Source organism: Macaca thibetana, chromosome 8, assembly GCF_024542745.1.
Source record: "Macaca thibetana thibetana isolate TM-01 chromosome 8, ASM2454274v1, whole genome shotgun sequence".
Classification (NCBI taxonomy): Eukaryota; Metazoa; Chordata; class Mammalia; order Primates; family Cercopithecidae; genus Macaca; species Macaca thibetana.
In genome coordinates this window covers 113,106,950-113,121,615 of record NC_065585.1, presented here as the reverse complement: position 1 = coordinate 113,121,615, position 14,666 = coordinate 113,106,950, and the positions used below count along the sequence as shown (strand labels likewise).

The window sequence follows — 14,666 nt, the reverse complement described above, 5'->3', positions numbered from 1 at the left end:
TCGTTTAATGTTGAGGATCCCTTCTGCACTCTGCACTGGGAGTTAGAGAAGGCGTGGATGGATCGGCTGGAAAATTACTTCCATCCCTTTGTCATCAGGAGCCTCCATTTGCCAGCACAGGTGAGCCTGCCTGGTCCATCAGATAGCCACTGTCAGTGTGGGACTGCTTGTCCCAAGGTGCATTTGAATTTTCACCATTAGAATTTGGTTTCTGCTGTGGAATTCCATTTGACCTTTTGGATGAGGGCTTCTAGAAACCTTGGTTAGGTGGAAGAGCACGGAGCTCCCTGTGTTCCCAAACAAGCCTGCTCTGTGTGACAGCCACTTTGGAATGTTTGTGTTCAGTTTCATTTGGCACCTTAGTGTCTGCCTGGGGGTAGGGGAAAGGGAATGCAAATGTTCCTCTTGAACAGTGCTTGCTTTGGTCAAAGAAAAAAACTTAGGAAGGAATGAGGAGAATGAACCTTAATAGCTGGTGCAGAAGTGGCTGCATAGCTCAGTGGGCTTGAGGCCATCTGGGACCAGGTATTTAAAATGGATGCTATGTTGGTATGAAGGTGTCAGTTCCATGCCACTGGTGGGGATGAGCTTATTTGTCATATGGGGATAACTCCTTGCACTCATATTCCTATCTTTAAAAGTGTACCAGGAGATTATTTTAAACAATTTTAATGCCCTGTATTGTGTCTGTTTGGGGGTGGAGGTGGGAGGTCCTTGATAGTATCTGAAACGTGAAGCTGAGTAAAGGGGATATGTTTGTGGTATCAGAAGAAAGCTGCGTGGCTTGTCAGTGTTGCCGATAGCAGGAAAAAGGAAATACTGAAATCTTTAGCCTGCAGAATTGTCAGAAATCTTTTTATCTTTTCACTAAATAAATAATTACCGCCTTTTATTGGGTATTTACTATGTGCCAAGCACTCTTCATGTATTAATCTTATTTCAGCCTCACAACAAGCTGATGAAGGGATGATGATGATTGTGTTCCTTTGATGGGGAAGTGGCTGAAGCAGTGAAAAGCTATGGAGCCAGGGTCTTCATGTGCAGATTCTAGGGATGCCAAGATCTGAGGGAGGCAGTTCCTGTCTGAAAGTGGCTCACAGTTTAATGGTGGTGCCTCTGTGTAAGCAAACAGGTGGATAACCAAGCACGGGATTCAAGTAGAGGTAGTTGTTTGAGTTGAGCACGGCCAACCCTGCAAGGGAAGGGATGGAGCTGTGTCATAGAAAGCTTTAAAGAAGTTTGAAGAGTCTCTTCTTTAAAGACGACATATGAGCTAAACCTCAGTTAAGATTCTAACTGATGAGAAAAGGATTCAGACAGTGGGGAAAAGATGGACTAAGCAAGGAATTCGCTCTGTGAATGAACCCAGGCTTCAAAAGACCCTTTTGGGGAAGAGCAAGCAAGGCATGGCAGGAGAGAAGAAGGGGAGGGAAGAAGGGGGAGGGGGCATTGGCCCACAGTGGGTAGAGGAGCTGCCTCTGCACTAGGGAATTGGACTCTGTCCTCTGATGGGGCACCGGGGTGGATGTGCTCCAGAAGGCAGCATTCTAGGATGTCCCAATGGGCAGGGGGATGCGGCGAATTTTGGAAAAGTTGTTGAGAACCATTCTTGCAGTGAGGTTTCTGCTGCAAGAGCCCTGGTCTCAAAGTGAGGCAGCAGCCTGGCCATGACAGCTGAGGCAGAGATGCCAGGTGTTCGGGGCCTTGATAACTGTCAGATGTGCGGGAGAGAAAGCAGGAGACAGCCTGGCAGCCTCTTGGGTTTCTCCTTCAGGTGACTAGCTAAGTGGCGGTTGTATTTGTAGGAATAGAAAATAGAGATGGGGAAAGGGTAAGAAAAGAAGGTACCTAAGAGATGAAGATGTTATTGAGTCTGGGGTGCAAAGGAGAGGGTCTGATCTTGAAATGCAATTTTCAGAACAATTCAAGAACATGGAGCTGATAATTGAAAATGTGCATACTGGGAGTGAGTACCCAGAAAATGGAATTCATACTTTTTAGGAAACCTTGTGAGGGTTAGCAAGGAAAGAGATACAAAATTTAGTGAAAATTTGGAGTAATGTTAAAAAGTGTTTGAGAAAGGGAGAGAATTGAAAATAATCAGGAAAAATGGGGAAACTTAAAAAAATTAATTTAGGAACATAAAAATGTATTACATATAATCTGCCTGTTTCTGAAGGGTTTGGTATACTTAGCCATTGGAAAGCCTGAAGGGGAGCTTAGAAAAATCTGGTATATGGTATTTCTCATATGGTTTTTTTTGCTTTGATCAAAACTCAGGAATCTGTTTATCTCTCAAACTTGCCATTAATTCCCAGGCTTTTACTTCTCCAACTCTTCATTTGCCAACCCTGCACCTAAAAGGAAAGATCAAGCTACCATAAAATCTGGAGAGGCGTGAGTTTTTTTACAGGATAAAATTTCTAAGTTGCTTTTATCTTTTTTGACTTTATTGGGGAAAAAGAAGAGTAGGATGAGCTTTTGGTCAGCAGCCCAAAGACATCTAATCTGTGGGTCATATTTTCATTTTCTTCTTTTTTTTTCTTTTGAGATGGAGTCGAGTGCAGTGGTGCCATCTCACTGCAATCTCTGCTACCTGGATTCAAGCAATTCTCCTGCCTTAGCCTCCTGAGTAGCTGGGACTACAGGCACACACCACCACACCTAGCTAATTTTTGTATTTTTAGTAGAGACGGAGATTTCACCATGTTGGTCAGGTTGGTCTCAAACTCTTGACCTCAGGTGATCCACCCGCCTCGGCCTCCCAAAGTACTGGGATTACAGGCATGACTCATGCCCGGCCATATTTTCATTTTATTCAATTTATACTTTAAAAATTTGCTGCCTTTTTCAGCCCAGCTAAGTGTCAGCTCAAAGTAGTCCAGGAACTTAAAAAGAAAACAACTTGCATTTGTGTTTCTCTTAGGTTTTAACTCTGCTGCACCTATTATGGTGCATGTTGTGTAAATGCTAAAGAGAAAAAGGAAATGGCAGTAATAAATGCCAATCGCACCAGGAAGATGGATTCAAATTCCAGGTTGTAATACAGTATTGTTAACACAAATTTAAAATGCAAAGGGAATGTTTAGGCAGTTCCATTGTGTCAGCCTTAGGATTTTGCAAAGGTATGAGACATCTGAGAATCTCCAAAATGAGGTCTGGCTCACCAACCTCTGCAAGTAAGTTATAGGACAACTTTACTTTTAATTAAGTTTTATTTCTCATGACTTGATTTTTTTGTGACATTCCTCTGAATATCCCAGATCCTCGTGTCGCTGGGGTAGATAGGCTGGCAGTGGCCAACGTTGTTCTAAGAGAAATCCTAAAGACTACCCATTTTTTTTTTTCTTGAATCCACAGGATCCTGTTTTGTGAAAATTCCTCTTACGCCCACCTATAGGATAGACAGTGGAGGCCCCCCGGGAGAAAGTGTACACAGAAAGTGCTATCTAATTACAGAAGCAGCAGAATTTCCTTTGTGCTCAGAGGGGAAGTGCTACAAAAGTGTAATTACTTTACCCAGCATGTGTGATTTACGGGACTTAAAATGTGTGAGTTTCCAAAGAGGCATCTGTTTTTAAATACAGTATCCCTCCCAGCCAGGCAGGATGTGTTTGGGGAGGTGGGAGTGAGGACATGCACTTCCGTCCTGTGCCTGCTGCAGGATGCCTGGTGACGGGACTGAAACCGCTGGTACTCGCTGCCCCTCAGGGTCTTGCTTATCTGAGTAGAAGGAAGAAAATCAGCAAAGGGCTGGAATCTAGTCAGCTACTCCCAGACCGATCATCCACTGCTTTCCTCTTACCTTCCCACACCGAATTCTTTTTCCAGGACCTCCAAGACTTTTCCCAGTAATAAGTAAAATAATTATTAGAGTGAACCCTGAGACCATTCTTAACATTTCTTTTTCTTTTCTTTTTTTTTACCTGTTTTTATTTGAGATGGAGTCTTGTGGTGTTGCCCAGGCTGGTCTTAAACTCCTGGGTTCAAGCGATCCTCCTGCCTCGGCCTCCCAAAGTGCTGGGATTACAGAGGAGACCATTTTTGTTGCGCAAATTTCCTTGTCAGTCTTCTCCTAATATGCATAAGAAAATCAGTGGGATCACTGATCTTGAAGATCAGGTGCAGTGACTGGGCCGGGTGGCTCACACTTAGCACTTCATGAGGCTAGCGCTTTAGGAGGCTGAGGCAGGCAGATCAGTTGAGCCCAGGAGTTCGAGACCAGCCGGGGCAACACAGCAAAACCCCATCTCTGCAAAAAAGTTAGCCAGGCATGGTGGCGTGTGCCTGTAGTCCCAGCTACTTAGAAGGCTGAAGTGGGAGGATTGCCTGAGCTTGGGGAGGTTGGGGCTGCTGTGAGCCATGATTGCATCACTGCACTCCAGCTTGGACAAAGTGAGACTCAGTTTCCAAAAAAAAAAAAAAAGACCAGGTGCATATCCAGATGTAATCAAACCTGTAAAAACACTTAACAGATTTTGCATATTAATGGATGGATTAAACATTTATGGAGCTGGTGTCTACTCTGCTTTTAACATTGCTCTTTGACAAACCATGTGAAGTGTTGCCATCCCATGTTTTGGGATAAGAAAGCTGAGGCTCTGAGAGATTAAGTAATTGGTCTGAGGTTTTACAGCTGGTGGATAGGAGCTTAAAATTCTCGAGTGGCATATGAGGTTCATGTGATCCGGGCCCTGCTGGTTTCTCTGACCTCATCTGCCAAGAATCACAGCCTCATTCATTATGCTCCAGCTGCCTGGGCTTTCGCTAGGTGTCTCCAACTTGCCAAACTTGTTCCTGCCTCAGGGCCTTTGTGCAAGCCATTCTGTGTGCCCGGAAAGCCCTACACTCAGACTTACCAGCCTCATCCTTGCCATTCATTTAGATCTCAATTCAGATGTCACCCCAGAGAGACCTTTGACCTCCAAGTTTAAAGCAGGCCTATATTCCCAACCCTTTTATTTTCCAAATAGTACTTCTTACCTCCTGACATTGCCTTATATGCTTATTGTACTTTCCTGGTACCCTTGGAATGTACCTCCCTGGCAGCAGAGACTTGCCTGCCTTGTTTAACACTGTGCAAACCTCAGGTGCCTAGGACGATGCCCAGAACTGTCCAATACGTTTTTTTTTTTTTTGGTGAATTGACTAGAATGTAAATCTGCTTGACAAAGACCAAAGCCTGTCCGATACACTGTGTCATCATAAACCTTTTTCAGCAGTTTTCAGGTTAAACTTTGTATTTCTGCCTTGAAGATGATCATTGCTGGTCCCCATCCCCACTTTATTACAAACAAAACCACAGTTGTCATCTCGCATCCTTTAAGCTGGAAGTGTTGTTCAGAAGGTAAGTGATAAAGCCCTTGTAGGGGAATACAGCAGTTTTTCACACATAAACGAATCCTTTCTTTTGTCCTCTTAGAATGGGAAACCTATTACAAATTCCACAGAACCAGGAGAGGGATGTGGGTCTGGTGTATAGGGAATGCGAAAGTACAAGTAGGGCAAGGTGAATTTGATTCCTGTTTTCCAGATGTGACTGTTAGCTTGTTAGGGTTACTGTTAATAACCCAGGTGGAATTGATTTGGAGATAGACTTACCACTTCTGATCCTGTGATTGGGTCTAGCTTCCAGCTCAATATACCTTCCTCAATTTGCCTACAAGAGGAAAAAGATCTGAAGCTCAGCATAATGCTGGCTTTAGCCGGAAGAATCCAGCCTTCAAGCCATCTACATGTGTAGCCATGAAGGACCTTCTAATCTGCCTTGTGAGCCTTTATGGGGCCACCTCACAGCCACAATTTATGCCCATGTGTGTCAGCCTCACCGACTCAGGAGCTGTTTCTATTCATTGTAAAGCAGACCAGATGACATTTCAGGATGAAAGAAATAGAAGTCGTCATTACATAGGGCATCAGGCTAACAAGTCACCTGTTAGTGGAGCAGACTAGTTAGTGCACTGATGAAAATGCAGACCATTGGATTATCCTCATTTATAGCATTTATGTCACACTTGACCTTCAACAAACTTGGTTAACTTTACCATCATCCGTTACCTGATAGTCTTAGAACCAATAGTATATAAATCCTTATAGAAGTTAGTTCTTGACCAATCAATTCATGAGTATTCTTTTTTCTCTCTCATTATCTCATCTTTGTTTCTGAGGGATCTAGGACAAGCCACTGAAGCTGCTTGTCTTTGACAAGTCATTTTAATCTGTTACCTTAACTAAAAGGTAGGGATTGTATGTATAGACAACGCCTGTGTGCATTAAAAGAACCGTAAATCTCATTTTTCCACTTTCATTCCGCTTTCCATTTCCCCATTGTGATGCAGAAAGCTGCCGTGGCGTGCCAAGACACATCCAGGGTGGGCTGTTTGGGGGGAATGGTTTTAATTTTAAGCCTTTTAAGTGAAAACCCTTAGACCTTGCCTCTGTTTTGTTAAATTACGATTCTAACAAAATAAGCCAAAATGAGTGAAGCACTAGACTTTGGAAACTCTTTCCTGTATATTTGAAAAGATCTTCTTGAGACTGCTTTCCTTACCTGAAGTTGTTTTGTTTTTTTCCTAAGCAAATGAGTGCCTCTCCTTGAGAACTGGGTGGGAGTCTCTGGGTGTGAGAGAACGGCAGGAAATGACCCTTTCTAAACAAAAGGACTCTTTAAGGCCTATCCTGAGTCTTTGTGTTTTGAGGAGGGGTTATGCAGAAAACCAGAGCTAGGAAATGAATCTCTGCATTAGCCATTCGAATGGGGGAAGGGAGAAGGGAGAACATTGTCTCCCTGCACGCCCTCCCAAGTATCTAATACCAGGGGACACGTACTGTGAGATCCAAAGAAGTACAAAAAAGACCCTGGGAGCCGAGGTAGTTCTTCAGGAGTGCGTGGCTTCAAGTCCCCTATAGGAAAGAAAGAACCAGGTTGGGCAGAATGATACCCAATGTGATGTTCTGGGCATCAGCTTTAACCTGGGCTTTCAGAATTTGTTTGAAAAAGCTCATGACCAACAGAATGCAGAAGTAAGTACAAAATGAAGAAAGTATGAGAGGGGTTTTGTAGGATCTATTTGTCATATGTATTTTTTTTTTTTCTCGCTCTGTCACCCAGCCTGGAGTGTAGTGGTGTGATCTCAGCGCACTGCAACCTCTGCCTCCTGGGTTCAAGCGATTCTCCTGACTCAGCCTTCTGATTAGCTGGAGTTACAGGTGCCTGCCACCGTGCCCGGCTAATTTTTTTTAATTTTTAGTAGAGATGAGGTTTCACTATGTTGGCCAGGCTGGTCTTGAACTCTGCTGATTTCAAGTGATCCACCCACCTCAGCCTCCCAAAGTGCTGAGATTACAGTGCCCGGCCCGTATATATGTTTGTGATAGATTTACTATATATATCTTTATGATCTGTTTATCCATAGGTAGAAGTTAGAGTGTTATGATTTTCTAATAAATACCCAGTAAATAAATCAAAGATTTGAATTGCTGTGTTAATGAGAAAATGAACTTTGAGGAATGCAGGTCCTTTTAAATGATCAGGTCCAGAGGGACTTTAAAATGAGACCACAGTCACGTCCTACTCCCCCCAGAGCTACATATTCACCTCTCTGTGTTCACTGTTTGTTGTTGCTACAAGTAGCTGTAAATTAACCTATTAATGCCACACTGGACATTGTAACTCACTCTATAGTTTAACAATGTAGATAGCCAATCACTAATCAGTGTAATTTGTGTAAACCAATGAGAATTCCTGGTAAACAACTTTATATCAGCCCACTCACTTGTCCCTCCTCCTGTTTTTTTTTTTTTTTTTTTGCCTTTAAAAAGCCACTTGTAACTGATTTTTAATTGGAATGTATATTCAGGGCACCCATGCTCCTGGGTTGCAATCTTCAAGCTTGGCCGAAATAAACTCTATATTAATTTTGCCTCACCTTTTATGGTGCTATCAACTTCTTTTCTAAATCTAAGCTGAAGAGGGAATTAGTAATCATTGCTGAGCGAGGTAGTGGGCCTGTGATGAAGAAATGTCGGGCCTTGCCCTGCAGTGGAATGTTCCCTCCTCTCCTCACTTCAAAGTGACCATTCATTGTATCAGTATTTGCGCAAGGCGATCCCAGATTTAAAATGCTAGAAAAGGGGATAGGTCTTATCAAAATTATTTTGCTTTTATAAATTCTTGCTGTCTTGGAGCGATGAACTTCTCTGCTCTTCCAGGGACACTGCAGTTTTTTTTCAAGGAATATAAATCACTAATAATTAGAAACACACGTCTTGTTGAAAATAGTTTTGTGGTTTACTTTGTTTTCAGAACTTGAAAACGACAAACGTCTTTTCTAAGAAAAAGCATTGTTTGTTACACCACCACTGTTTGTAGGCTTTTCATTGTAACTATTTTTAGAAAGACTGGCTCATGTGTTTGGTGGGGACTGTGTGTTGAGGGTAGGGGGCTGGTTTATTTACTTCACAGCACCAGATGCTTTACAGAATTGAAGATAAGATTAAAGCTGCAACTCAGATCCCATTATGAAAGAGTTTTGTTTATGTATTAAAGGCTTGGAAGACTCTTTATCTTAGATATGAAGCCAGCAGTGCAGTATTCAAAAGAGATGTGATTATTTTAAGTTCCAGAGTTGATAGGGAAAAGTTATTCTCACTGAAAATCCCAGTGTCTGAAGTGTTGGTAGGTTTTCTTCATTTTCTTTTTTTTTTTTTTTTTTTTTGAGACAGAGTCTTGCTGTGTTGCCCACGCTAGAGTGCAGTGGTGTACCTCTGCCTCCCAGGTTGAAGCAATTGTCCTGCCTCAGCCTCCGAGTAGCTGGGACTACAGGCGCATGCCACCACCCCCAGCTAACTCTTGTATTTTTTAGTAGAGACGGGGTTTCACTCTGTTGGTCAGGCTGGTGTTGAACTCCTGACCTCAGGTGATCTGCCTGCCTCGGCCTCCCAGAGTGCTAGGATTACACACGTGAGTTGCTGCACCCGGCCATTTTCTTCATTTCTTTTTTTTTTGGGGGTGGGGGGATGAAGTCTTGCTATATTTCCCAGGCTGGAGTGCAGTGGTGCGATCTCACCTCATTGTAACCTCCGCCTTGGGTATTCAAGCTGTTCTGCTTCAGCCTCCCAAGTAGCTGGAATTACAGGCACATGCCACCACACCTGGGTAATTTTTTTGTATTTTTAGTAGAGATGAGGTTTCACCATGTTGGCCGGGCTGGTCTTGAACCCCTGACCTCAAGTGATTCCCCGCCCCCTCCCCAGCCTCCCAAAGTGCTGGGATTACAGGCCTGAGCTACCATGCCCGGCCCTCATTTTCTTAATACATTGTTTAAACTCCTGATTTGAGAAAGGTTAATGTATAACATAACAATTGGTAAGATACCAATTTACAAATATGGAAATATATATTAATTTAGATTCATTTAGAGGAGGTGGTATATGGTATACAATTGGCATATGTTTTTCATTCTTAAAGTATCAGTTATTTTCCTGTTATTATCTGTGGTAACATTGCTTGTATTTTTGTTGTTGTTGTTGAGACGGAGTCTGGCTCTGTCGCCCAGGCTGGAGTGCGGTGGCATGATCCCTGCTCACTGTAACCTCTGCCTCCAGGGTTCAAGAGATTCTCCTGCCTCAGCCTCCCGAGTACCTGGGACTACAGGTGACTGCCACCACACCCAGCTAATTTTTGTAGTTTTAGCAGAGATGGGGTTTCACTATGTTGACCAGGCTGGTCTCAAACTCCTGACCTCAGGTGATCCACCCACCTTGGCCTCCCAAAGTGCTGGATTACAGGCATGAGCCACCACCCCCAGTCGCATTGATTGTATTTTTAAAAGATAAAAAAAAAAATAAGTGTGATCCATTCTCTAAGCTGCTCGCCACCATGCAATATTGAGAGTCAGAAGAATGGCTCTCAGATCCTGTGCATTAAGAACTGTTTGTGTATCAGCCTTCTAAAGCATGGCGAATAAGACAACATATGCAGTGGAGACAGGTTTCCTGGGATCATTTGTGGTCGAGATGGATTCAGGAATGTAGTGTGTCTGATTTTATTGGGTGCAGCAACTGCTTTTTCTATAGCTCTTGGTATTCATGTAACTGATGGTTAACCCCGAATCAAAGTGAAAATGTCCTGAGCAGGCATGTTTGTCCATTCTCTCCATGTTCTTAAATCATCAAAGGGAAGTTCTTGCCCTTTGCAAGACCAGCATCTGTTGCCATTTGGTCATAGTGCACCCAGCCTGCTGACTCTGTATCTTCAAAACAAAAACAAAAGCCAGTAGGGAGGGAGCAAAGACTCCAAAGTGCTGTGGGGCTTTGGAATACTGTGAGTTTCTGATTTTGGTAAATGTACATCCAAGATGTTTTAACCATTAACTGTCCCCTCTTCTACATTCCATTAAACCCCACTGGCCTTTAATCAACATGAGAATTTCTCTTGTGATATCCTGGATTGTGATTAGATAGATAGAGGAGTCCTATTGGTGTGAGCTTACCTTGGAGTCAATGGAAAACTGTTATTTTTCCTTTTTTTTGTTTTTTTGAGACGGAGTTTTGCTCTTGTTGCCCAGGCTGGAGTGCAATGGCACCATCTCAGCTCACCACAGCCTCTTCCTCCTGGGTTCAAGCGATTCTCCTGCCTCAGCCTCCGGAGTAGCTGGGATTACAGGCATGCGCCACCACACCCGGCTCATTTTGTATTTTTAGTAGAGACGGGGTTTCTCCATGTTGGTCAGGCTGGTCTCGAACTCCCGACCTCAGGTCATCTGCCCGCCTTGGCCTCCCAAAGAAAAGTGTTTTTCCGTCTACTGATAACTAAAGTCAGCCCAGGCAAAGCCTGGGTGCTGCTCCGTGCAGGAGACTCAGGAATAGAAATGTAGCAGATTGACCTGGGACCCTCCTCCCTGAAAGAGATGTCAGTACTCTGACATCTCGCCACAGAACTCCAAAGCCCTGTACTTTCCAAACTGACATTGCAATCGTAGTCTTTAGAACGCTTGCTGTAAATACCTTTCCTCCCTCCCCACACCTAATGGATTAATTTTTAGTCTTATAAATTAGGAAATTTCTCATATAGGGCTGAGATAAAGAGTAAGTGTTATTGTTCATGTAAAGCCCTGAAATAGTTTGCCTTTATCAAAAGCTCTAGGGTATTTTCGCAGGTCTTTCGTTGTACAAAAATGTGCAGAACTACCTTCTACCCCAGGTGGTCCTCAGCAGAGCTTCTGTGTGGAGCAGAAAGTTTTCTCCTGGGATATTTTTGCCTATTTTAAGCCCTGTCTTACGCTTATTTCTGTTGGTCATTTCTCCCAGCATTTCTTAAAGGAAAGATAGTAATGTATTGCTTCTATTTTAGGGATTAAAAGAATGATAAATGTATGAGGTGTTTAATTCATTTTATATTTTAAATTGAAACTACCAAGATTCATAAGCTGTTTGTTCATCTAATTGGATCACATTGTGTTCAAGTTTCTGTTCACTGTTTTTGTTTTTTAAAATACAATCTTAGTTACCCTTTCTCTCCTTACCCCCATTAGCAAACACAAGTAAGCAAAAAAAAGATTAAAAAAGGAAACAATTCTATAACTCCCTCACAACCAGTGTTAATACCTCGCTGTCTTTTACATGTTCTTTTCTCTGTGTGTGCACACATGCATCTATTTGAACAAAAGTGAGATCGTAATAAGTTTTCCATTTATTTCACTTGAAAGTATGTTATGAACATCTTTGCTTGCCATTGGATACATTTCTCTCTCTGTTTTTTGATTTGTCATCTTGCTGTGTCCTCCAGGCTGGAGTGCGGTGGCGCAATGCGATCATAGCTCACTGCAGCTTTGAACTGCTGACCTCAAGCGATCCTCACACCTCAGCCTCCCAAGCAGCTGGGACTACAAGTGTGCACCACCACGCCTGGCTAAGTTTTTCTGTTTTTTCTGTAGAGACGCGGTCTCATTATGTTGCCCAGCCTGGTCTCAAGCTCTTGGCCTCAGGTGATCCTCCTGCCTCAACCTCCCAAAGTGTTAGGATTACAGGCATGAGTCTTTGCATCTGGCCAATTGGATACGTTTCTGCAGCCAAATTTTAAATTCTTCCTATTGTGCTATACTATGGATGTGCCTTAATGTATTTGACCCACCCCTTATTATTGGGCTTATTATTGAACATATTTCCAGCTTAAGTGATATAAACAGTGCTGTACATCCTCCTAGCTAAATCTGTGTATACACCCTTAGTGATTTCCTTAGCTTCAACTCTTAGAAGTGGAATTTCTGGGTCAAAGGGCATGCATTCTTTTAAAGATATTTGATGTTTATTGCCAAATCTTCTCTAGAACACTGTACTAACTCCCATTCGTACTAAGATAATCAGCGGGCCCATTCCCTGCATCCTCTGCCCCTGCCATTCAAAAATGTCCGAAGATGGCTCCCTCACTGTGCAGTTTTTCATATTTGTGTTCCATCTGTGATTCACAATTAATATTCCAGCCTCATCTGTACAACACCTGGATGTTACATAGTGACTTTTTTTTAACCTCGTTTGAAGACATATCCCAGTTGTTTCTCATACTTCGCTGGGTACAAAAATGCTTAGCAGATAATTTCTGGGGGTATCATTCTTGTGTCACCATGAAGTGTGTTGATTTTTGTGTGTTAGGTGCTTGCTATATTCTTCTGGCTATTAATGTCTGACGAGGCCAGTATTTCAGGTGTTCTGAGTGCATGTACAGAGTTTGAGTCAGCTCTAACATTTGTCAGGTAGAGCAATAACCACTGCCAGTTAAAACTTTATTTTAGATGCATCCTGATTTCACAGATGTTACAGTGTGGAAGCATGTCTCAGAATCAGTGCATATATTATTCTCTTACCTGCTTTTCTGGTCACAAGGTTGGTTTGCTCTTGAGGTGAGAACAGAGACAGTCTGGTCAGTTTGACATAAGTTTTGGTGGACAGTGAGCCAAGTACATCCTTGGAAAGAATTTTATAATTACAGTTGAATCAATAATGCCTTTTTTTTTTTTTTTTTTTTTTTTGGAGACAGGGTCTGTCTCTGTCACCCAGGGTGTGGAGTGCAGTAGCATGATCAGAGCCCACTGTAACCTCAACCGCCTGGGCTCAAGCGATCCTCCCACCTCAACCTCCTGAGTAGCTGGGACCACAGAGCTATGTCACCACACCCTGCTAATTCTTTTTTTTTGAGACAAAGTTTCACCCTTGTTACCCAGGATGGAGTGCAGTGGCACCACCTTGGCTCACTGCAACAGCACCATCTTGGCTCACTGCAACCTCCACCTCCCGGGTTCAAGTGATCCACCTGCCTCAGCCTCCCAAATTTCTGGGATTACAGGCTCCTGCCACCATCCCCGTCTAATTGGTCTATTTTTAGTAGAGATGGGGTTTCACCATGTTGGACAGGCTAATCTTGAACACCTGACCTCAGGTGATCCTGAGCCTGCCTCAGCCTCCCAAAGTTCTGGGATTATAGGCATGAGCCACCACGCCTGGCTCACCCTGCTAATTTTTAAATTTTTTTGTGGAGATGGGGTCGCACTCCATTTCTCAGACTTTTCTCCAACTCCTGGCCTCAGGCAATCCTCTTGCCTTGGCGTCCCAAAGTGTTGAGACTTACAGGCATGAGCTACCATGCTTTGCCCCACAATGCCTTTTATTAGGTAGAGGCCGTGGTGTATATCTCCTTGTGAAAATGATCCTTTTCCTCCTCCTTCAAATTGAGGATGCTACCTTGGCGCTCCAGCATGTTGCAGCTCCTTATTACTCAGGATGGAGGAGAGACCATTCAGGGCAATCGCATCTTTCCTGGAGGGGCTGTTTTCCCTGTGGATGCCCACAACATACCAAGAGTCAAATCCTATCTGAGGAGTGTAGCTCCGATCTCCCCGTGTGGGCAGGGCAATCACCATTAACCCCAGCCCACAGGCCTCCTTAATTGTTAACAGACATTCTGAGAAGTGCACGCCCTCCACAAAGCCTACACACATGTGTTCGAGTGTGACTCTAGGAAATGAGCAGATGTAATGGAAACCTCAGTATTGACTCATCCGATTGTTACATATGAGTGGAATTTGCATCTCATTTAGTGTTTATTTCAGTAGATTCCAATTGAGGTCATGGAGTGCTAAATTTATATGCATCATAGCACCTTTCTCAAAGGAATTGGGAACTCTTTTGCAAAATAAAAGATGTCTTCTTTTCCTTTAGCCCTTGGTTTTGTTTGGCAGATGGTGTAGGTGAAGAGAACATTAGTTGTGGAAGAGGTATGTGTGACTCCCTTGGGCATAGTCATTGATACTTGTTAAAGACGGGCTGAGAGTCTGTTTTCTTGGCCTTTCTGGGGGATGGAGAAGTCGTTACTGAGAAGCAGTTTTCTTGCCTTCTTGGAAAGACCTCAGTCAGCACAGGAGACAATGGGAGAATAACATTTGATCCTACTTAAATGGACAACATTGTGTAATATGGGTGGAGAGGGCTTAGAAATTCAGTACGAGATCAGTGTGGACCAGAATAAAAGGCTTTGAGAAAGAAAGGTGGACCTTGAGGAACTGGTAATATTTAAATAGAAATGGGTACTGGGTTAGGAGAGTTTCACCATCAAAAAAGATGGGCAGGCATAGTGGTGTGTGCCTGTAGTCCCATCTACTTGGGAGGCTGAG

At 43.2% G+C, this 14,666-nt stretch overlaps 2 protein-coding genes across 5 annotated transcripts in view; both read left to right on the top strand.

Moving 5' to 3' along the window:
- Positions 1 to 14,666, top strand: part of SMIM18 (small integral membrane protein 18) — a 577,762-nt gene that overhangs the window by 319,576 nt on the left and 243,520 nt on the right. The gene's annotated exons all lie outside the window — the stretch shown is intronic.
- RBPMS (RNA binding protein, mRNA processing factor) overlaps positions 1 to 14,666 on the top strand; it is a 188,256-nt gene that overhangs the window by 6,306 nt on the left and 167,284 nt on the right. The gene's annotated exons all lie outside the window — the stretch shown is intronic.